At 47.0% G+C, this 18024-nt stretch overlaps 1 protein-coding gene and 1 long non-coding RNA gene across 3 annotated transcripts in view; one reads left to right on the forward strand and one right to left on the reverse strand.

Moving 5' to 3' along the window:
• LOC118354273 (uncharacterized) overlaps positions 1-17205 on the reverse strand; it is a 123058-nt gene extending 105853 nt beyond the window's left edge. The window contains exon 1 of the long non-coding RNA XR_004814456.2: positions 17002-17205. This is a non-coding gene — a long non-coding RNA (uncharacterized LOC118354273). The remainder of the gene's footprint in view (positions 1-17001) is intronic.
• A 1-nt stretch (position 17206) lies between these two features.
• ACAN (aggrecan) overlaps positions 17207-18024 on the forward strand; it is a 62165-nt gene continuing 61347 nt past the window's right edge. The window contains exon 1 of one of the 2 annotated variants that reach the window (XM_025437782.3): positions 17207-17337. The gene's annotated coding sequence lies outside the window, so the exon portion shown is untranslated. The remainder of the gene's footprint in view (positions 17338-18024) is intronic. The other variant, XM_025437783.3, reaches the window with a different exon arrangement.

Genomic DNA, 18024 nt, shown 5'->3' on the forward strand with positions numbered 1-18024 from the left:
ACCACTGCCCTTACAAAAAAAAGGGTCTCCCACTTTAGCGGGCATAAGAATCACCAGAGCTGCTCAATAAAAATGCAGATTTGAGCCACAAACCAATGGGAAAAAGGAAATCTAAAGAGTAATATCGCCCAGTAGCATCTAAAAACATGATCCGGGGCACCCTGTAGCTCCGTGGTTGAGTGCCTGCCTTCAGCTCAGGTTGTGATCCCAGGGTCCCGGGATCAAGTCCTGCATCGGGCTCCCCATAGGGAGCCTGCTTCTCCCTCAGCCTATGTTTCTGCCTCTCTCTGTGTGTCTTTCATGAATAAATAAATAAAATCTTAAAAAAAAATGATCCAACCATGGATGAATGTATAAACAACCTACATGTTGATTTCCAACATAGATGCCAAGGTAATTCATTGGGAAAAACTAATCTTTTCAACAACTGGTGCTAGAAAGCTGAATATCTGTAAGAAAAAAAAAAATAACCTGGACTCTTATCTCATACCACACCACACACACACATACACACAAATGATTCAGGATGTATTACTCCAGACCTAACTATAAAACATTAAAACTATAGAGCTTCTAGAAGAAAACAGAAGAAACATTTTTGTGACCTTGATAGGCAAAGATTTCTTAGGTGGGACACAAAAGACAGTAAATATAAAGAGGGAACAATTGGAAAACTGGGCTTTCTCAAAATTAAAGACTTCTGCTCTTTGAAAGTCACTGTTAAAGAAATGAAAGGGAAAGGCACAGACTGGAAGAAAAATATTTGCAATCCTTACATAAAATAGAGGACTCATATCCAGAATATATCAAGAATTCTGTAAACTCAGTAAGAAGCTGAAAAATACCCCCTACACACAGAGTGGGCAAAAGATTTGAACAGACTTTTCAAAAAGAAGATACACAGATGGCCAATAAACACACCAAAAAAAAAAAAATGCTCAATGTGGTAATCATTAGTGCAAGTTAAAGCCACAGTGAGGTACCTCTATATATTCACTTAAATAACTCATGTTTGGAAGACTGACAATGCACACATTCTAAATCAGAATGACAGATGGGGCACCTGGATGGTGTAATCAGTTGGGTGGCCAACTCTTGGTTTTGGCTCAGGTCATGATTCAGGGGCATGAGATGGAGCCCCATGTAGGGCTCTGGACTTGCACAGGGTCTACCAGAGATTCTCTCTGTCTCTCCTCTAGCCCTCGTGCTCTTTCTTTCTCTCTCTAAAATAAACAAATACATCTTTAAAATAAATCAAATCAGAATGATAGAGGGGGCGCCTGGGTGGTGCAGTCAGTTGGGTCACTGACTCTTGGTTTGGGCTCAGGTCGTGATTCAGGGCCATGAGATGGAGCCTCATGTAGGGTTCTATGCTCACACAGGGTCTACTGGAGATGCTCTCTGTCTCTCCCCCCGCCCCCATGCTCTCTCTTTCTCTCTCTCTCTCAAATAAATAAATCTTTAAAATAAAATATCAGAATGACAGGGACCAGCAAGCCAAGCCCTCTGTACAAAGATGGTGCACAAATTTGTGAGGCAGTCCACATTTTTAAATGACAAGACAGGCTTGATAGGAATTATGAAAGAACATTCAAAGGCTTACTTTGATTTTTAACACTTAAAAGTCAAGAAAATTAAGAAGGAAAATTTCAGTAAGTCAACAACTTCACATTTGACTAAATATGCACACTGGACACTATTATGTGGTTCATATTGAGATGTTTCTAGAAATTAACCTACTTGTTGTATCTTCTTATTTTCCACTAATATTATAGGATCATCTTTGTATCATGAATTTTTAAACTTTTCCTTTGGGGAAATAAAGGAACTCTTCTTTTTATTTTAAAGAATATTTCTTGGGTGCCTGGGTGGCTCAGTCGGTCAAGCATCTGCCTTTGGCTTCAGGTCATGATTCCAGGGTCTTGGGATCAAGTCCTGCATCAGGCTCCCTGCTCTGTGGACAGCCTGCTTCTCCCTCTACCTCCCTCACTCTCTGTCTTCATGAATAAATAAATACTTTTTTAAAAGAACATTTCTTTACAAGTAAATGTTTTTCAATTTAAGTCGAGAATACACACACACACACACACACACACACACACACACACACACATACTCTTGAACCAAACAGATCTGAACTGTGAGTCCACTTAAACATGGACTTTTTAAAGTAAATACAGTCCAGTATTATAAATGTATTTTCTCTTTCATAATGATTTTCTTAATAACATTTTCTTTCTCTAGCTTATGTTAGTGTAAGAATACAGTATATAATACTTCTACAAAAAAAGTGTTAATCCACCTTTATGTTATAGATAAGGCTTTCAAGTCAACAGTGGACTACTGATAAAGTTTCTGGAGAGTCAAAAGTTATATGCAAATATTTAACCACACGGAGTGGCAGTTGGTCAGCACCCTAATGTCAGCATTATTCAAGGGTCCATTGTCTATATAAATCTATTACATATCATATATTCCAATTAAAATGGAATTACATATTTCCATTTATTATATATACACATAATACATATACATATATAATAAATAAAAAAACTAACAAAATCGGGTGTTGGTGAAGATGGGAAGTAACTGTAACTCTGATACATTGCTCTTGATTGGGAAAATCAAAATGGGACAACCACTTCAGGAAAGTATTTGAGAATTCCTTATTAAATTGAACATACATGTATTATATAACTCAACAATTCTGCCCCTTGATATTTATCCAAGAGAAATAATATGTATTGTATACACATATGAAGTTGTTCATAGCAGCTTTACTCATAACAGCCTGAATCTAGGAACAATTAAATTTTAATCAGTAGGTCAGATAAAGAAATAAATGTCATCTGTACAATGAATGACTCCTTGGTAATATAAAAACATGAACTATGGCTACAAACAACATGAAGGAATATTAAACTTAGGCTGAGCAAAAGCAATCAGGCGAAGACAATTACATACTACATGCATTCATTTCCTAGGGCTGCTGTAACAAATGATCACAACTTTGGTGGCTTAAAACAACTGAAATTTACTCTCTCAGAATTCCTGACACCAGAAGCCCAAAATTAAGGTGTCCCCCACATTCCAATCTCTGACTCCATTTTACACCCTCTTCTTCTGTGTGTGTGGTGTTAGGTTTCCTCTATTACTCTCATATAAGGACACTTGTGATGGTATTTAGGGCTCACTTAGATAATCCAGAACTATCTTCTCATCTCAGAATCTTCAACTTAGTTCCATCTGCAAAGGCACTTTTTTCCAAATAAGGTAACAGTTACAAGTTTCAGGGATTAGGACATCATATCTTTGGGGCCATCGCTCAACCCACCACATGTAATGATTCCATTTATATGAAATTCTAGAGGAAATAAAACTAATCTATAGTAATAAAAAGAAGTGGTTGTCTGGAGTCTATAGGAGTCGTAAATTAACTGCAGAGGGGCCTGAGGAAACATTCTAGTGTGAAGGAAATACTATATATGATGATCGAGATGGTGATTACATGACTGTAAATTTATCAAAACTCATCATACTTGACCCTTACAATGGTTACATTTCATTATATATAAATTTGCCTCAGCAAAATTAATTTTATTTTTATTTTTTATTTTTTTTGCAAAATTAATTTTAAAAGAAAGCTGAAAAGTGTACACTTGGGGGACCAATCTTAGCCAGTCAGATTTGGCAAGTCCGGGGTGCTTCTTTTTTTTTTTTTTAATTTTTATTTATTTATGATAGTCACAGAGAGAGAGAGAGAGAAAGAGAGGCAGGCAGAGGGAGAAGCAGGCTCCATGCACCGGGAGCCCGACGTGGGATTCGATCCCGGGTCTCCAGGATCGCGCCCTGGGCCAAAGGCAGGCGCCAAACCGCTGCGCCACCCAGGGATCCCTCCGGGGTGCTTCTGAAACAAACAGCCCAGGGGCCTGGAAGGCAAGTGGCCCTGGAACCCCACTGAAACAGTCTGGAAGTTGGGGAAAGGGCCTACCTCACCCTGCTGCCTTCCCTTTGGCTCCTCAGATACCTGATAGCCAGTTGCTGAGCTGGAGGTGCCCTGCAGTGAAGTCCTGTATTCAGTGAGATCAGGGTATTAGGACACCCATAACTAACTCCAGCACAGGTGGGTATGACAAAAGTCAATAGTTACAGAATCACAAAAGAAGATGAACTTTGATTCCAGATTAAGATAAAACTCTGCTAACAGGGTAGCCTATGAGCTGGGTCCTGACAATGGGGCAGGATTTTGACATGTAGAAACATCAATGCCAGTTCCTTCCTGCTCATGATGTCCCCTTAGTACCCTCTGGGTCCTCTGTACCACCCTGGTTTCTCATGAAGCCTTTACCCGATTTCCAAGTGGTCTCTGCCCTGCACAGCAGAGGGATTCCATTCACAGTGAGCTCTTCTCCTATGACCTGGCATCTGATCCTTACCTCCATGCCGCATCCCTGACCCTTCTTAGGCTTCCATCACTCAACTCCGAGACTCTAGGGAATGGACTTGGACCAAGGCCTTGGGGCCTCTCTGAACACAAAATGAAGCAATTTGAAGTGTCTCAGATCCTAGCTCCAGCACAATCCCTGGATTTGATCCTGTGTGCTTGTCTAAAGAAAGCAGCTTGGGATCTCTCAGCCTGTATTGTCTCCATCTCCCAATTAGCTAGGAAGCTTCTCCCCCAGCCCTCCCTGCTTTGCTAAGTGAGGAAGGGCAGGCTTCCCAGAGCCAGGTCCAAGCTACAAGTCAAAATCTGAACACAGTGGGCTCCAGGTATGCCTCCCTATGTCCTTGCTCTCACCACACAAGATGCTCCATTCTCTGATTGTACCATCTTTATGGAGTGAGCAGGGGTCCCAAGATGAGATGTGTGTAGCCTGCAGGGTTCAGATGATGGTCTGAGGTCCAGGTCCAGTGATGCCTCCATCTTTTGGAGAGCTCTGTGGCCTCTAAGACCAGGTCCCAGGAGATGAGGAGTGAAGCCATGAGGCCTTCTGAGGATCTCAGAGGAGGCCTCATCTGTCAAGGTGACCCACCACCTTGGGTCAAAGACTTTGACCCAGAACATATCTTAAGGTGAATGCCTTGGTGAGGAACAGCTATAGGGAGGAGGCTGTCCTACTCTTTAGTAGAGTAGGTCTAGACCTTGGGCATACCAGCCACCAAATGGGGCTCCAACAGATGTCCAAAACCTGCCTCAAGGTTTGATGGGGTTGTTCTGGAAACAGGTACCCAGTATTGGGGCTATCAGGACCTCCCGTGCACCATTACCATCCCCACCTACTCTGGGAAGCATTCCGTCCCCTAAGGAAAGGATCTCAGTGACAATATAGATAGGTGAAACCCAAACCTTACTTTATCACTAAGAGATTGACTAGAGATAGTAATATTGAGTGTTCACAATATTTCAGTCCTTCATCTTGCTAGCACATAGGATTATACTTCTCCTCCCACTTTAGCTGGATGGGGGTCACATGGCCAGTTCTAGCCAGCAATTTGTAACCAGAAGTGACATGTGTCAACTCTGGGTTGGAGCACTCAGTTGCTAATACATCATGCTCCAGAACTTTCTCTCCTCTCTGCCATGGCAACCAGCAATGCTTCAGATAGTGGCTGCTCCACCAGGCTGACCTAGAGTGATGCCAATGATAACCTGGTGCAAAGCTCCCAGTCTAACTTTGGTAGACACAAGCATACATGAGAATTAGATCTTTGTTATTTTAAGTCACTAAGATTTGGGGGGCTGTTGTTACTGCAGCATAACCCTACCTATGCTGACTGAAACAGGGGTCAAAAGTCAACTGGCACTTTAGGTGATCAATATCACCTATTCCCAGTGCCCATACAACCTTGATTCCCAATCACCCACTTTGAACTTTGGGTCCAAGCCACCAGCTCAGTCCTAACACAAGAGTAAGGATGCTGGAGTCTTGTCCAGCTTGAAGATTCTGAGGTGATGATCTTTTTCCCAGAGACCAAGATGGCAGTACTTCAGAATTTGGTGGATTCCAGTGCAGTTAGGGTGGGGTTTAGGTGGCTGCAAATGGCAACATTCGGGGCACCAACCAAATGCCAGGAGTTGAACCGTGGCATGTGAACTGACGTCTGATATCACTCCAGAGCTCCAACACTTGTTTTCTGGTTTGACTAAACAAACAGACTTTTCCCTTCCCTGACTTCTTTTTGGCCAAAGAGAATCCCCACCTGTCGGTCCCACCCTGACGACTGCACTGGGCACCACTTTCAGCCTTACATCCTAGCAAATCTTCGTGGTACTTCTGTTCTCTCATCAGTTTCATCATCTGATGGCTCTGACTATCTCTCACGGGAGATGCACCTTCTTGTCTCATGTCTTTGCTTCCAAACCTTGCCTGCTCAAGCCTCAAGCCTTGGCTTGGCCCATCACAACTTTCTCTCTCATCATTTAAACAGCTCCAACCCCTCTACCCCCGGGAGGGGTTCCTGACAGAGAGGCTGCCTGGTCGGTACTGAGGCCTCACCCTACCCCACTGATTCTTATTCCTGATTATACACTTGACTGCATCTTCACTGTCTTATAAAGATCCAATCTGACCCTTTCAATCAAGTGTGTGGGGTGGTGATAAATTAATGTTTATGAACCTCTGCAATGAGCTAGTTGTTCACGCCTTCATTCAAGCAGGATGAGGAGGGTAAAGGCACAGGCTCTGAAACTTCACTGTCTGGCATCAAATCTGCTCTACCACTCACTTGCTGTGTGATTTGAGGCATGGTGCTTGACCTCTCTGGGCCTGTTTCTTCTCTTTTTCTTTTCCTTTCCCTTTTCTTTCCTTGCCTTTCCTTTCCATTCTTCCCTTTTCTTCCTTTCCGTTATAAAACAATAAATAATTATGGCTACTAAATCAGCTGCTAGACGGAGAATGCTTAGAACAATGTCTAACACAGAGTGCTCCATGCACGTGAGTTGTTGTGACTCACTTATAGAGTATCTAAATGTGTCAGACACAGAAGATACAGAGGAGGACAAAATAGACCTATTCGTTCATCCAACAAATATTGACTGAGAAGCTGCATGTGCCACACACTGCGGTGGGGGCCAGGGAATATGTGTCTCCACCCTCACAAAGTTTGCAGTCCATTAAGAGAGGCTAGCAGACACTGCACAAGTAAACAGATCAAAATATACACCAGCGAGCTGTGGTCCAGGCTAATAAGGGAGGGACCAGGTGCCATAAGAGAGAAGCGAAGGAGGTAGAAAAGCCAGGGTGGTCAGCAAAGGCCTCCCTGATGTTGAAAGCACGATCCAAAGAGGAGATGGAGCCAGAACATTAAGGGCAAGAGTAAGGGAGCCCCGTGGGGGTGAGGAGATAGGTGGGAGAGGCAGGGCCAGATCATTCCAGTTCTGCTGGCCACAGTGCCCTGAGTGCGACCAGAAGCCACTGGATGGCTGTGGGCAGAGAAGCAGCAGGATCCCATCCTCCATCTTTCTCTGGGGGATATTTCATGTCACTGGTAAAGGGTGCATCTGGAACTAGAACAGGTCCCCTAAGCCCCAGCTCAGGGAATTGGTCAATTCACCCTGCCCTCCTAGCTCACCCCCGTCCCATAGGACAGGAGCCAACTGCGCCAGGAACACCTCGTGACCTCCCAAAGCCCTTCACTTATTCATGGGGTCATGGTGCCTGTCTTGGTTTAAACTCACACCACACCCAGGCCTCCACCATGTGCAATTGGGTGTCTCGTGATAGTTTTCATACCAATGGCTTCTGGAAATGAACTGCTTCCCCGCACTTCTTACCCACCACTTTTTCCATCCCCCACAACCACGCCAATGACCACAAGTAAACGTGTTTCTCCCTGGGACACACAGTTAAACACACAACTACAGAGATGTGTCTCGGGCCCAGAATGGAAGGGGCCAAGGTGCCAGGGATGACAAATCCCCCGAGAATTCAGTTTGAAGCTCCCCTGAGAGACACCCCTCCCCAAAATAGGCAGAGAGGGTCAGGAACACCCATGCAAACAGCTGATCCACAAAACCCCCACTGTGCCCACGACTTTCCCCACCTTGGCCCTTTCTATTTTTATCAGGAGAGTGAGAGGGGGTTGCCAGGCGGGGTCATGCTGCTGTTTATGTCTGAAATTTGAAAAGATGCACAGTGTACTCGGGAGAAGGTGTTTGCAGTTAAAGGAATTTCGGAGGAGAATTTCAAACCCAGCAGGGTGAATAGGTGCCTTGTGTTCTGGCTTTTGACTCTGGAAAAGCCACGTTTCCAACCACGGCATGCAGAGGGGCCAGGGGTGGGGAGAGCGCGCACCGGTGTGCGATTTGGGCAGGCAGCAGGACCCAGCTCACCTGGACGTGGGGAACAACTGATTTTCAAGCTGGGGGGCTGGGAGGAAGCCCTTCTTCTCCCTCCTGTGCAATTTCTGTTTATTTGCCCCCCTTTCAATTAATTCATAGGTTTTCCTGGCACTCTTACCCTTCCCTGGTTAACTCCACTCAGTATCTGTCATCTACCTCCTCTTGATCAGTGAGTTTTACTCAGTATTGATTTTCTCATATATTCATATTTGTTTGTCAAGGCTCTAAATTGCTCTAATTTGTCAATTTCCTGTTCCCTTATTAAAATGTAAGTGTCCCTTTGGTAGCCTTATGGCTGCTATTTTTTTTGACACACGCAACTTAGGACCTGGTCAAATGCTTTACTCTGTAGGCACAACAGTGGGACTCAGTGGTCCTCATCCATCAACTGTGGGAAATGGGAGGCCAGAAATAACAACAAAATGATAAGCACCCACCCCCCACACACAAAATAAATGACGTTCACCCTTTTTTCTCCTCTTCATCCTTCAAAGGTTAAACTGGCTCCAACACAGCTCTGGAGAGAACCTCTAGCTCAAATTAGACAGAGCTCCTATAAAGCCAGGAAACCTCAGGAAGGCTGGGGTGACTTTTGAGGGACTGGACTTCTGACTTGATCTGAAACCAAAGGTGGGCCCAGTAGGTGGGACCCGGCCGGGGTGTATCTGCATCACTTTTCCTTGAGTGTGTCAGGGTCTCTGGCATTCCCTCTCTACATTTCTGGGGCTGTCTCTGTGTCTCTCAGCATCCTTGCATTTCTATCCAACAATCTCTCATCCTCCATCTTTACTGTGCTTCTCTCCCTTAATTGGTTACAGTATGCAATTAAAGTCTATTTTAACATTTATTGGGTAGAATTCCACATTCCCTGCTTTCCTGTGAGTGGACTCTCCTCAGGCTGAGCATCTCCCCAAGTCCTGGACTCCACATTTCTCTCAGCCTGCTGGCCACCTCCCCCAATGGTCCCTCCAACTCTGTCCGAAAACACAACTGACTACCATGGCACCTGCTGCCTTTTTCCCCAAGTCGGCTACTCTTCCTGACATCTCTGCTGCTGTCGTAGGGACTCCCCGTCCCTGAGGCAGGCAGGTTCAAAAATCGGAGGCCTTTCATGCTTCTCCCTTAAGATCCAGTGTCTTTGATTTTTCCTTTCAATTATCCCTTGTCCGTTAATCAACTGCCATCACCAGAGCATGATCCCACCACTCACAGATGTGTCCTGTCAATCCTTTAATGTTTTGATGCACACCATATTTTAATGTTTAAGGTAGTTATTGCCTGACTTTATGTAAAAATCCAGAAATTTCGCTTTCAAGGAAAACAAGTACCACCACTGCCACACTACTACTACCACCACCACCACTACTACTACCACCACCACTACCACTGCCACCAGTACTACCACCACCACCACTAGTACTACCACCGCCACCACTACCACCACCACCATTACTACCAACACCATTATCACTGCCACCACTATTACTACCACCATCACCGCCACTATTACTACCAAGACCACTATCACTGCCACCAATATTACTACCACTACCACCACTATTACTACCAACACCACTATCACTGCCACCACTATTACTACCATCACCATCACCACCACTCCCACCACTTCTAGTACTACCACCACCACCACTACCACTACTACTAACACTGCCACCACTATTACTACCACTACCACTACCACTACCACCACTACTACCACCACCACTGCTAGTACTACCACCACCATCCCTATCATCTTCACCACCACTACCAATACTAATATTAATACTATATGATCCAACAACAATGAGTCTGAATTCCTGACTGGTGATATTTAGTTGGAGCAAAGTAGTGGCTGTTTCCTTGGATGGGCCTACACTCTCCAGTTTGCCTTCAGCTTGAGCAAATGAAGCCAGGCACAACAAATTATTCATAGGATAATAATATTTCTATCAAGTTTAAGAATAGACAAAACTGGTTGGTCTGTCAGTAAGGGCAAAATAGTGGTCTCCCTGAGTGGGATGTACCCACTAGAAGTGACACAAAGGAACCTTCCAGGGAACCAGGTCCTCACTTCATTGTGATTATAATGGTGTTTGTATATGCTAAAAATGCATTGAGTTGTGAGGAAACCAGTCAATAAAGAACATAAATACTGTATGATTCCACTTATATGAAGTACTTAGAGTAACTAAATTCATAGAGACAGAACATCCAATGGTGGTGGCCCGAGACTTGGATGGGGATGGGGAGTTAGTGTCTAATAGACACAGGTCTAGAGTTTCAGTCTGGGAAGATGAAAAAGCTCTGAACACAGAGGGTGGAGATGGTTGTAGAACATTGTGAATGTGCTTAACGCCACTGAACTGTACACTTAAAGTGGTTAAAATGATAAACTTTGGGTTATGCATATTTTACAAAGATAACAAAGAAAGAGAAAGAAAAAGAAGGAAGGAAGGCAGGAAAGAAAACAGATGAGCTGCGCTAGCCCATGAAGGAACTGACATTTCATATCTTTGAACTTAAGGTTTTCAGGGTAGACAATGCACCCTCCAGCATTTTGATAATGCTTGTTTTTTCATGATTATTTCAAGATTAAATGCTAATAAGTAAATGCCCTAAGGATAAAAGATTACCTAGTTAAATACTGCTTTTTCCTCCCTTACACATTCTGTGTGTTCTCCCCTTAAAGGAATACACATTAAGAAACCAAACAGATCAATAGCAACAGCTAAAATGTCAAGATAACTATTCCCCAAGGCTTTAGTGTCAAATAAATGCCAAGTTTTGTGGGGGAAAGCCATGTCTGTGTATTAACAGATGATTTTTGAGCCATGGAAATGCTTTCTGTACTTCTTACATTTGGTCTTTAGCAAGCAAGCATGGGATACCATATCTGCATTTAGAAAGCATATATTTTTAAAATATTTTATTTATTTATTATTTATTCATGAGAGACACAGAGAGAGAGGTAGAGACCATAGGCAGAGGGAGAAGCAAACTCCCCGTAGGAAGCCTGATGCAACACTCGATCCTAGGACCCCGAGATCACGTGCTAAGCCACCCAGGCATCCCTAGAAAGCATGCATTTTGTATCTCTACTGGAATGTGTGAAATATTTAGGACAAAAAATTTTCAGAATGATCCCATGTTTATCAATGAAAGAAAATAAAATCAGCAAGCACAATGGGACAAGGGCTGAGCAATCAGTTCCCAGAACTCTCTGATAGCAGGGATAAGGGAAAGAACAAGAAAGAGCCAGTTCAGGCAGGTAGGGGTTGTGGGAGGCAGCCCCTTAGGATTCAGGGTTGGGGACAGAGAAAGTGAGCAAGCTCCCACGAGTTTCAGGGGCTGAGGCTGCCAAGAGAAGACTCCTTCTACCTCTCCTCTTACCCTAGACCTGTTTGGAAAATATTGTTTTAGCTGATGATGGTGGTGGTGATGATGATGGTGACGATGCTGTACACCAACATGGTAACATCCCACTCAGTGTCATTCCCTGCGTATTCTCAATGATAAAAACACTAGTGAGTCATGAGTAAAATGCTTGCCATAATTTCCTCTGTTATAAATGGCAGGGTTCTACTGAAAATAGAATCTGCTATAAATTCAGGGGGAAAATAAATCAAACTGAATCTTCAAGAAATGTGAGTTTCCTTAAATGTGCCCTTCAATTTCTATGTCTTATGTGACACAGCAATTTCCAGTGTCTGAACGTCATTATGCCACATAGACCTGTGGGGAATTGTAAGTGTTTCATTAGCTTACCCCATGGTCTTTATTATTAGAACATTTCTCTCTGAATTTGTCACTTGCACAGTGTTATAGTAATAAAACGGCACATTTCAAATGTTCCACTAATTCTCAGAAGACCACTCCCCCACCCCGTTCTGCAATAAGTAGACTTTTCTATATCATACTTCCATGGCCCTTTGCTTCCAGAAAAGATCACAACCTCTCTACATGCATTACATACAGTATTTATCATTGCTGCCCTCTGAGGAGGTATTTTAGCTTCTTTTACAAACCTAGAAAGCAGCACACACTTACTGAGGGACATTGAATTGTAGTGGAGAGGAAAGGGAAGAAAATTCACCATCTTGCTCCTGGAGCCAGATCACTGACTAGGTGTTGACTGACATCCCTCATTCCAATTCTACAATTCCATACGGTTCCATTTCACAGATGAGAAAACTGATATCCAGAGAAGTTAAGAAACTCCCCTAAGTCCTCTGTGCCAGACTGGGGGTTCACTTCCAATACTACTGAACACACAGGGAACCTCTCCCTCCTTAACTCTGTTTTGTTGCTTGAGATAGACAGGAATCCTTTTTTACGGGGGCCAGCATGAAAACGGTCTGATGGTTTTAATTGTCCACAAGTTTTAATATCAACCAAAAGTGTGACGTAGCAGAGCAACACAACAATCTTTGGCTGTATCAGGAGGAGTGGGATGCTGAAGGCTGTCCTGCAGAAATTGGGACATCATATCACATGCCCTCCTTATGAGCACCGGGTGGTATACACAACTGATAAATTATTGAACACTACATCTGAAACTAATGATGTACTCTATATTGGCTAACTGAATTTAAAAAATAAAAAAAATTAGAAATTGGGACAGATATGTTGTCCCAGAGCACAAGCTAGACTGCTTGCTCATACAAGAGTATTCGAAGGATGCTTCAAAGGAATTCTGCAAAGAGCTTGCACTGGGACTTAGCAAGATATGTACATGGTGTCCCCATGTAATGGACAGAAACAAGTGCTAGTGGTGCTACACTTAAGTGAACTGAAAGGAGACTGGCCATCCTCTAAGAGTCAATTTAATGGATTGTGGAAGCCAATCTCCAAGATGCTTCCCAGGAATCCCTACCCCTGGTACTCACACATTAATTCAGGGTGGGCTGTGTGCTAAAAGAATATGGTAGACATGACAGTGTGTGACTGACTTCCAAAGCTAGGACATCTGAGTACTGCAGCTTCCACTCAGCCTCCTGTATCACTTGCTCTGGCAGAAGCCAGCTGCCATGTCATGAGGCAGTTCCACTGGCAGGCTGGATGGAGAAGAGCTGAGGCCACTGGCCAACAGCCAACACCGACTTGCCGGCCACACTAGACCTGGAACTTCAAGCCCCAGTCAAGCCTTCAGCTGACATCTAACTGCAACCCCACGAGATAACCCAAGGCAGAACTGCCTGGCCATGCTTCTCCCAGATTCCTGACTCAGAGAAACCCGGAACGACATTAAACGACTCATTGCTTTAAGCCACTAAGGTTTGGGGTGATGCATTATGCAGCCATTATAATTGGGATAGGGAGCCATGGCATCCTGCCCTGCTCTAGAACTCAGCCCCAGGATAAGTGAAGACAGAAAAGTGGGACACCAGTCAGCTTTGTAGAAAGTCCACTGATGAGAACAACAGCAAACACAGAGAATGACAGAAACAGGAACCGAGAGGGTTAGGAGTGTTGAGCTTATCTTATCAGGGAAATTTTTAAGATAGGTAAAGGTGAAGTCCCACACTTAGATTAGAACAACCCACCATACCAGAACAAACCAGGGAAGACACTGGGCCATGGCAGTACATGTAGAAAGGAGATCTGAGTTGACTACAGGCTCAGAATGAGCTGTGATGAGGTTGCCAGAAAAGCACATAAATGTAGGCTACATTAACAGAAGCATAGTACCCCATCAAAGGAGGTGAGCTCCCTGGGCTAAGCACACTTAGCAGGACTTTGTTTAGGTCTGAATCACTCACTACACGAGACAGGGCAGTCCAACCTGCTGGAAGAAGACTGGTGGCAGTGGGTAGCATCCATGGCTAGAGAGAGATGAGGAAGGAGAGAATGAAGTGGTGATGCCCAATCCTAAAGGGGAAGGGGGAAAGTGCACGAGCAGTGGAATCATTGATTTCAAACACAAAAAGATCTGCCATGTGGAAGGAGGTCTGGCAGACAAGGCCAGGAGGTGGAAATGGGCCTGTTTTGTTCACTGTTGAACCCACAGTGATGGGAACCAGCAGGTGCTTCTACAAAATCTGAGAACCATGTGAAAATGGGACATGGACTCAGAAGGGAGTCAAATCCATGAGCATGTTCAAGGATCCTATGTTCCAGACAATGAGGATGTGGTCCTCAATCTTCTCCTAGAGCCCTTCTCAGCTCTGAGATCCTCTTACTCTGCAGTTTTGTGGTTGACTGAGTAAAACCTGCTGAATGATGCCAGCACAGTGGTTCTTAAAACTTCAGAAGGCATATAAAACTCCCCTGGGGGGATCTCATTAAAATGCAGATTCTGAGGCAGAAGGTCTGGAGTAGGCCTGAGATTTTTGCATTTTGAACAAGTGCCCAGCTGACGCCACTAGTCTGTGGACCACACTTGGAGCAGCCAGAGGTTAAAAGGTCGCCCATAGCAGCAGATAGGATCAGGCAGCCTGGAAAGGGCATTAAGTATTTGAGCAGAGGAGAGATGACCAGCATCAGAAATACTACACAAGGAAGAGCACTCTGCATTAAACAGGGGAACATCCACATGCCACCAATGGCTTTCTGACACTACATCCTTTAATTTTTGGAACGTGGTCTTTAAATTGTCCCAGCACTTTCCAATCATCCTGTGTTTGCCGTAGCCCGAAGGGGCAGCAGTGTGGAGTCACTAATGACCTAATGCTAACCTGCACTCATTCACTACCTGGGTGGCCTGTGAGTCTCAGTTTCTTAGTGTGCAAAATGGAAATAATATCCACCTGCAAGGCTGCTGTATCAAACAGCGTCTGGCATATAATAGGAGCCCATTGTATGTCTCTCAGCCTCATTACAAAATTAGATAATCAATAAGAATTTGTTCACTTCATTACAAAGATAAATTATCTAATCAATATTTGTCTTTGAATTGAATTGTCCTTCACTAACCCTACACATTCTGGGATGTAAGTCAGATATGACCCCGTTTTACAGATGAGGGTGTGGTTTGTTCTCACCTAGAGCATCAGGCAAATATTGGCATGAGAACCCATGACTCCTCCTGTTGGAATTTTAAGGATTATATTTTTTTTTTCCTAGAAGAATCATTTCTCCTGATCGAGGCAGTCTTGGGTCAGTAACTAATAAGATTTCATCCCACTTTTTTGTTTGAAAGACAAGATGCTGTTCTCCCCCCTGAGAGGTTCTAGTCACCCTCCTGTCAGCACTGCCCAAGATGCTCTGTAACTTGGAGACCTGACGGGAAGAAACCAACAGATTCAGGTAGAAAAGGGGTACAGCCAAGAACTGCCCATCAGTGGAACACCTCACCATGGCTCCTGGGGACCAGTGGGTGGAGTGGGAACCACGCCCTCTCCAGGCTTCACCGGCCTGTGTAGAGAACAGACAAGGGAATGTGCTGGGCCAGGGCCAGTCCTGCCCCCTAGCAGAGATGGCCAGCAAAAAACCCACACATTCCAGAGTTGTCACCCCTGGGAAACGGAGCCACTTTCATGCCTTTTAATCAAGAAAAAGCTTAGTCTACTATCTCTGTCATGGGCAGCCCACAAACACCCCACTTCTTGCTCTTCTTCATTCAATCCATGCCCAGTGAGGGAGTCAAGCGGCTTCCACCACACTGACCGAGGCCACTAAATCTTAGGGTCAAGCATCACCAGCATCCTTCATAAGGACCCCGAGGGCCACCAACCAGCCTGGGTGGCTCCAAAACTCCCGTGGCTTAGTCAGCAGCTCGTGTAGCAGAGAGAGCACGACTTTGGGTTTGAATTCAGACCCCGCCTTGAGTAGGTAACTCCATCACTGTCTGAGCCTCCGTTTTCACATCCTTTGGGAATGGAGGAATCCTAATATTTACCTCACTGGGCTTTGGGGAAATTTAAGTGAGATATTAATGCATGTTAAGCAACCAGCTCACCGAAGGTGTTAAGCGCTGTTGGTTCTCTTATTCTTTTGACTGGAAACGAAATTATTAAGGAGGGTGGTGTCTGGAGCTACAGAAGTGCCGGAGAAGCCTGCTTGGTTTGAGGCGTCCTTGGTCTCTCCGGGACTTTGAAGAACCTCAGCCTTTTGCCCTGAGGGTCGAGTGCCCAGCGCGCCTCCCCGCTGCGCCCTAACCTCCGTGCGCCCTGCCATCCCGGCGCACCCCATCCCCAGAAACTTTGAGCCAGCTCCTCCTGAGGGTCCTTCCAAACCGTGGCCCGGGAGCAGCGGGCGCGCCCCGCCGGGTGGCTTCCGCGGGGCGTCCGCTGCACTCCCCGCGCCGGGCGCCCGGGAGCCGCGGCCGGTCACCGCGGGCGCGGGTGCGGGTGCGGGTGCGGGCGCGGGCGCGGGTGCGGGTGCGGGCGCCGGCGCCGGGGCGACGCAGCCCTCCAGGGCCCCTCGGACTGCGGAGCCGCCGACCGCATTGCAGCCCTTCCCGCGCCGCTGCCTCCCGCGGGCCCGGGCCGCGCGCTCCTCTCGCGCCCCTGCGCCCCGGCGGCTTCCCCGCGGCGCGCCGGTCCGGAGCCGGGGTCCAGCGCTCTCCAGACGCCTCCGCCCTCCCCGCCCCTCCCCCCCCGGCCGCCCCTCGGGTCTCCCGGGGGTGGGGTTTCCCTCGGCGCCGGCCTCCCCTCCCCCGCCCGCCCCTATGTATGTGTCACCGCGCGCCATGCCCGCCCGCCCGCCCGCCCACCTACCTCCCCGCCGCTCCAGAGGGGGCTCGCAGAGCTGAGGACGCGCGCCGCGCCGCTCAAGGTCCCTCTCTCCGGCCTCCCTCCGCGCGTCTGACGCGGGTGCCAGGGGCTCCGGGCACCCTGCAGCGGCCCTTCGCTCGGCCCGCCGGGACTCGGCCACCCAGCCGCCGCCGGGGACCTGCGGACAGCACGCCGGCAGCCGCCAGAGGGGTGCGCGGCGCGCGCAGGAGCGCCTCCCCGCAGCGCCGCGACACCCGCGCCCCCGGCCCCAGGAGCCCCCGCCGCCTGGCCAGGTGTGTGGCCCTGAAGTTCTTGCGGAAGGGAGTCCAACTCTTCAAGGTAACTGTCTCCTTCCCTCCGGGAGAGGCTCTCCCGGCGGCGGGTGGGGGGCCTGGACCAGCCCGCGGCGCGCCCGGCTGCCCCGCTCCGTGTCCCCTGTGGGGGGAGGCGTGTGCCGGGGCCCCCCGCCGGCCCGTGGAGTTGAGCAAACTTTCTGGCTGTTGCAGACGCAGCGCGAATGGGGCAAAGGGACACGTGAGGAGGGGCTCCGGTCTGCCGATCCCCCGAAATTAAGGGAGCTTTTACACCAAACGCCCGCGCGTGCTTTCAAGTCCTAGGGTCAGGAACGAGCCGGGGTGGGCAGGCTAGCAGCTTTAGAGTGGGTTTGCGGGGTCCGATCCCCGCTGCTACTTCTGAGCTGGAAGAGGCGCCTCCTGATTCTGAGCCGTGGCCTGTGCTGGCAGCGGGAAGGAGGAGGCTCTGAGGGATACACGAAGTGGGAGGAACAGTGTGTCAGGGGCACCGCAGGTGCCCAAGCAGAGGCTGTAAGAACCCATTGGTCCCACCGCCTTGGCCACTTGGCCTACTCCAGGAGCCACAGGGCGCCCCAGAGGGCTGGCAAAAAGCTGGGGGGAATTGACAGAACCTGGGACAGGGCCACTGAGCTGTCCGCAAGGGAGACAAACTCTGACTGTGTCACCAAGCAGGGGCATCTCTCAAGAAAGAGGAGACTAAATGAGGACACAT

Source organism: Canis lupus, chromosome 3 (genome assembly GCF_003254725.2).
Source record: "Canis lupus dingo isolate Sandy chromosome 3, ASM325472v2, whole genome shotgun sequence".
In the NCBI taxonomy this organism is placed as follows: Eukaryota; Metazoa; Chordata; class Mammalia; order Carnivora; family Canidae; genus Canis; species Canis lupus.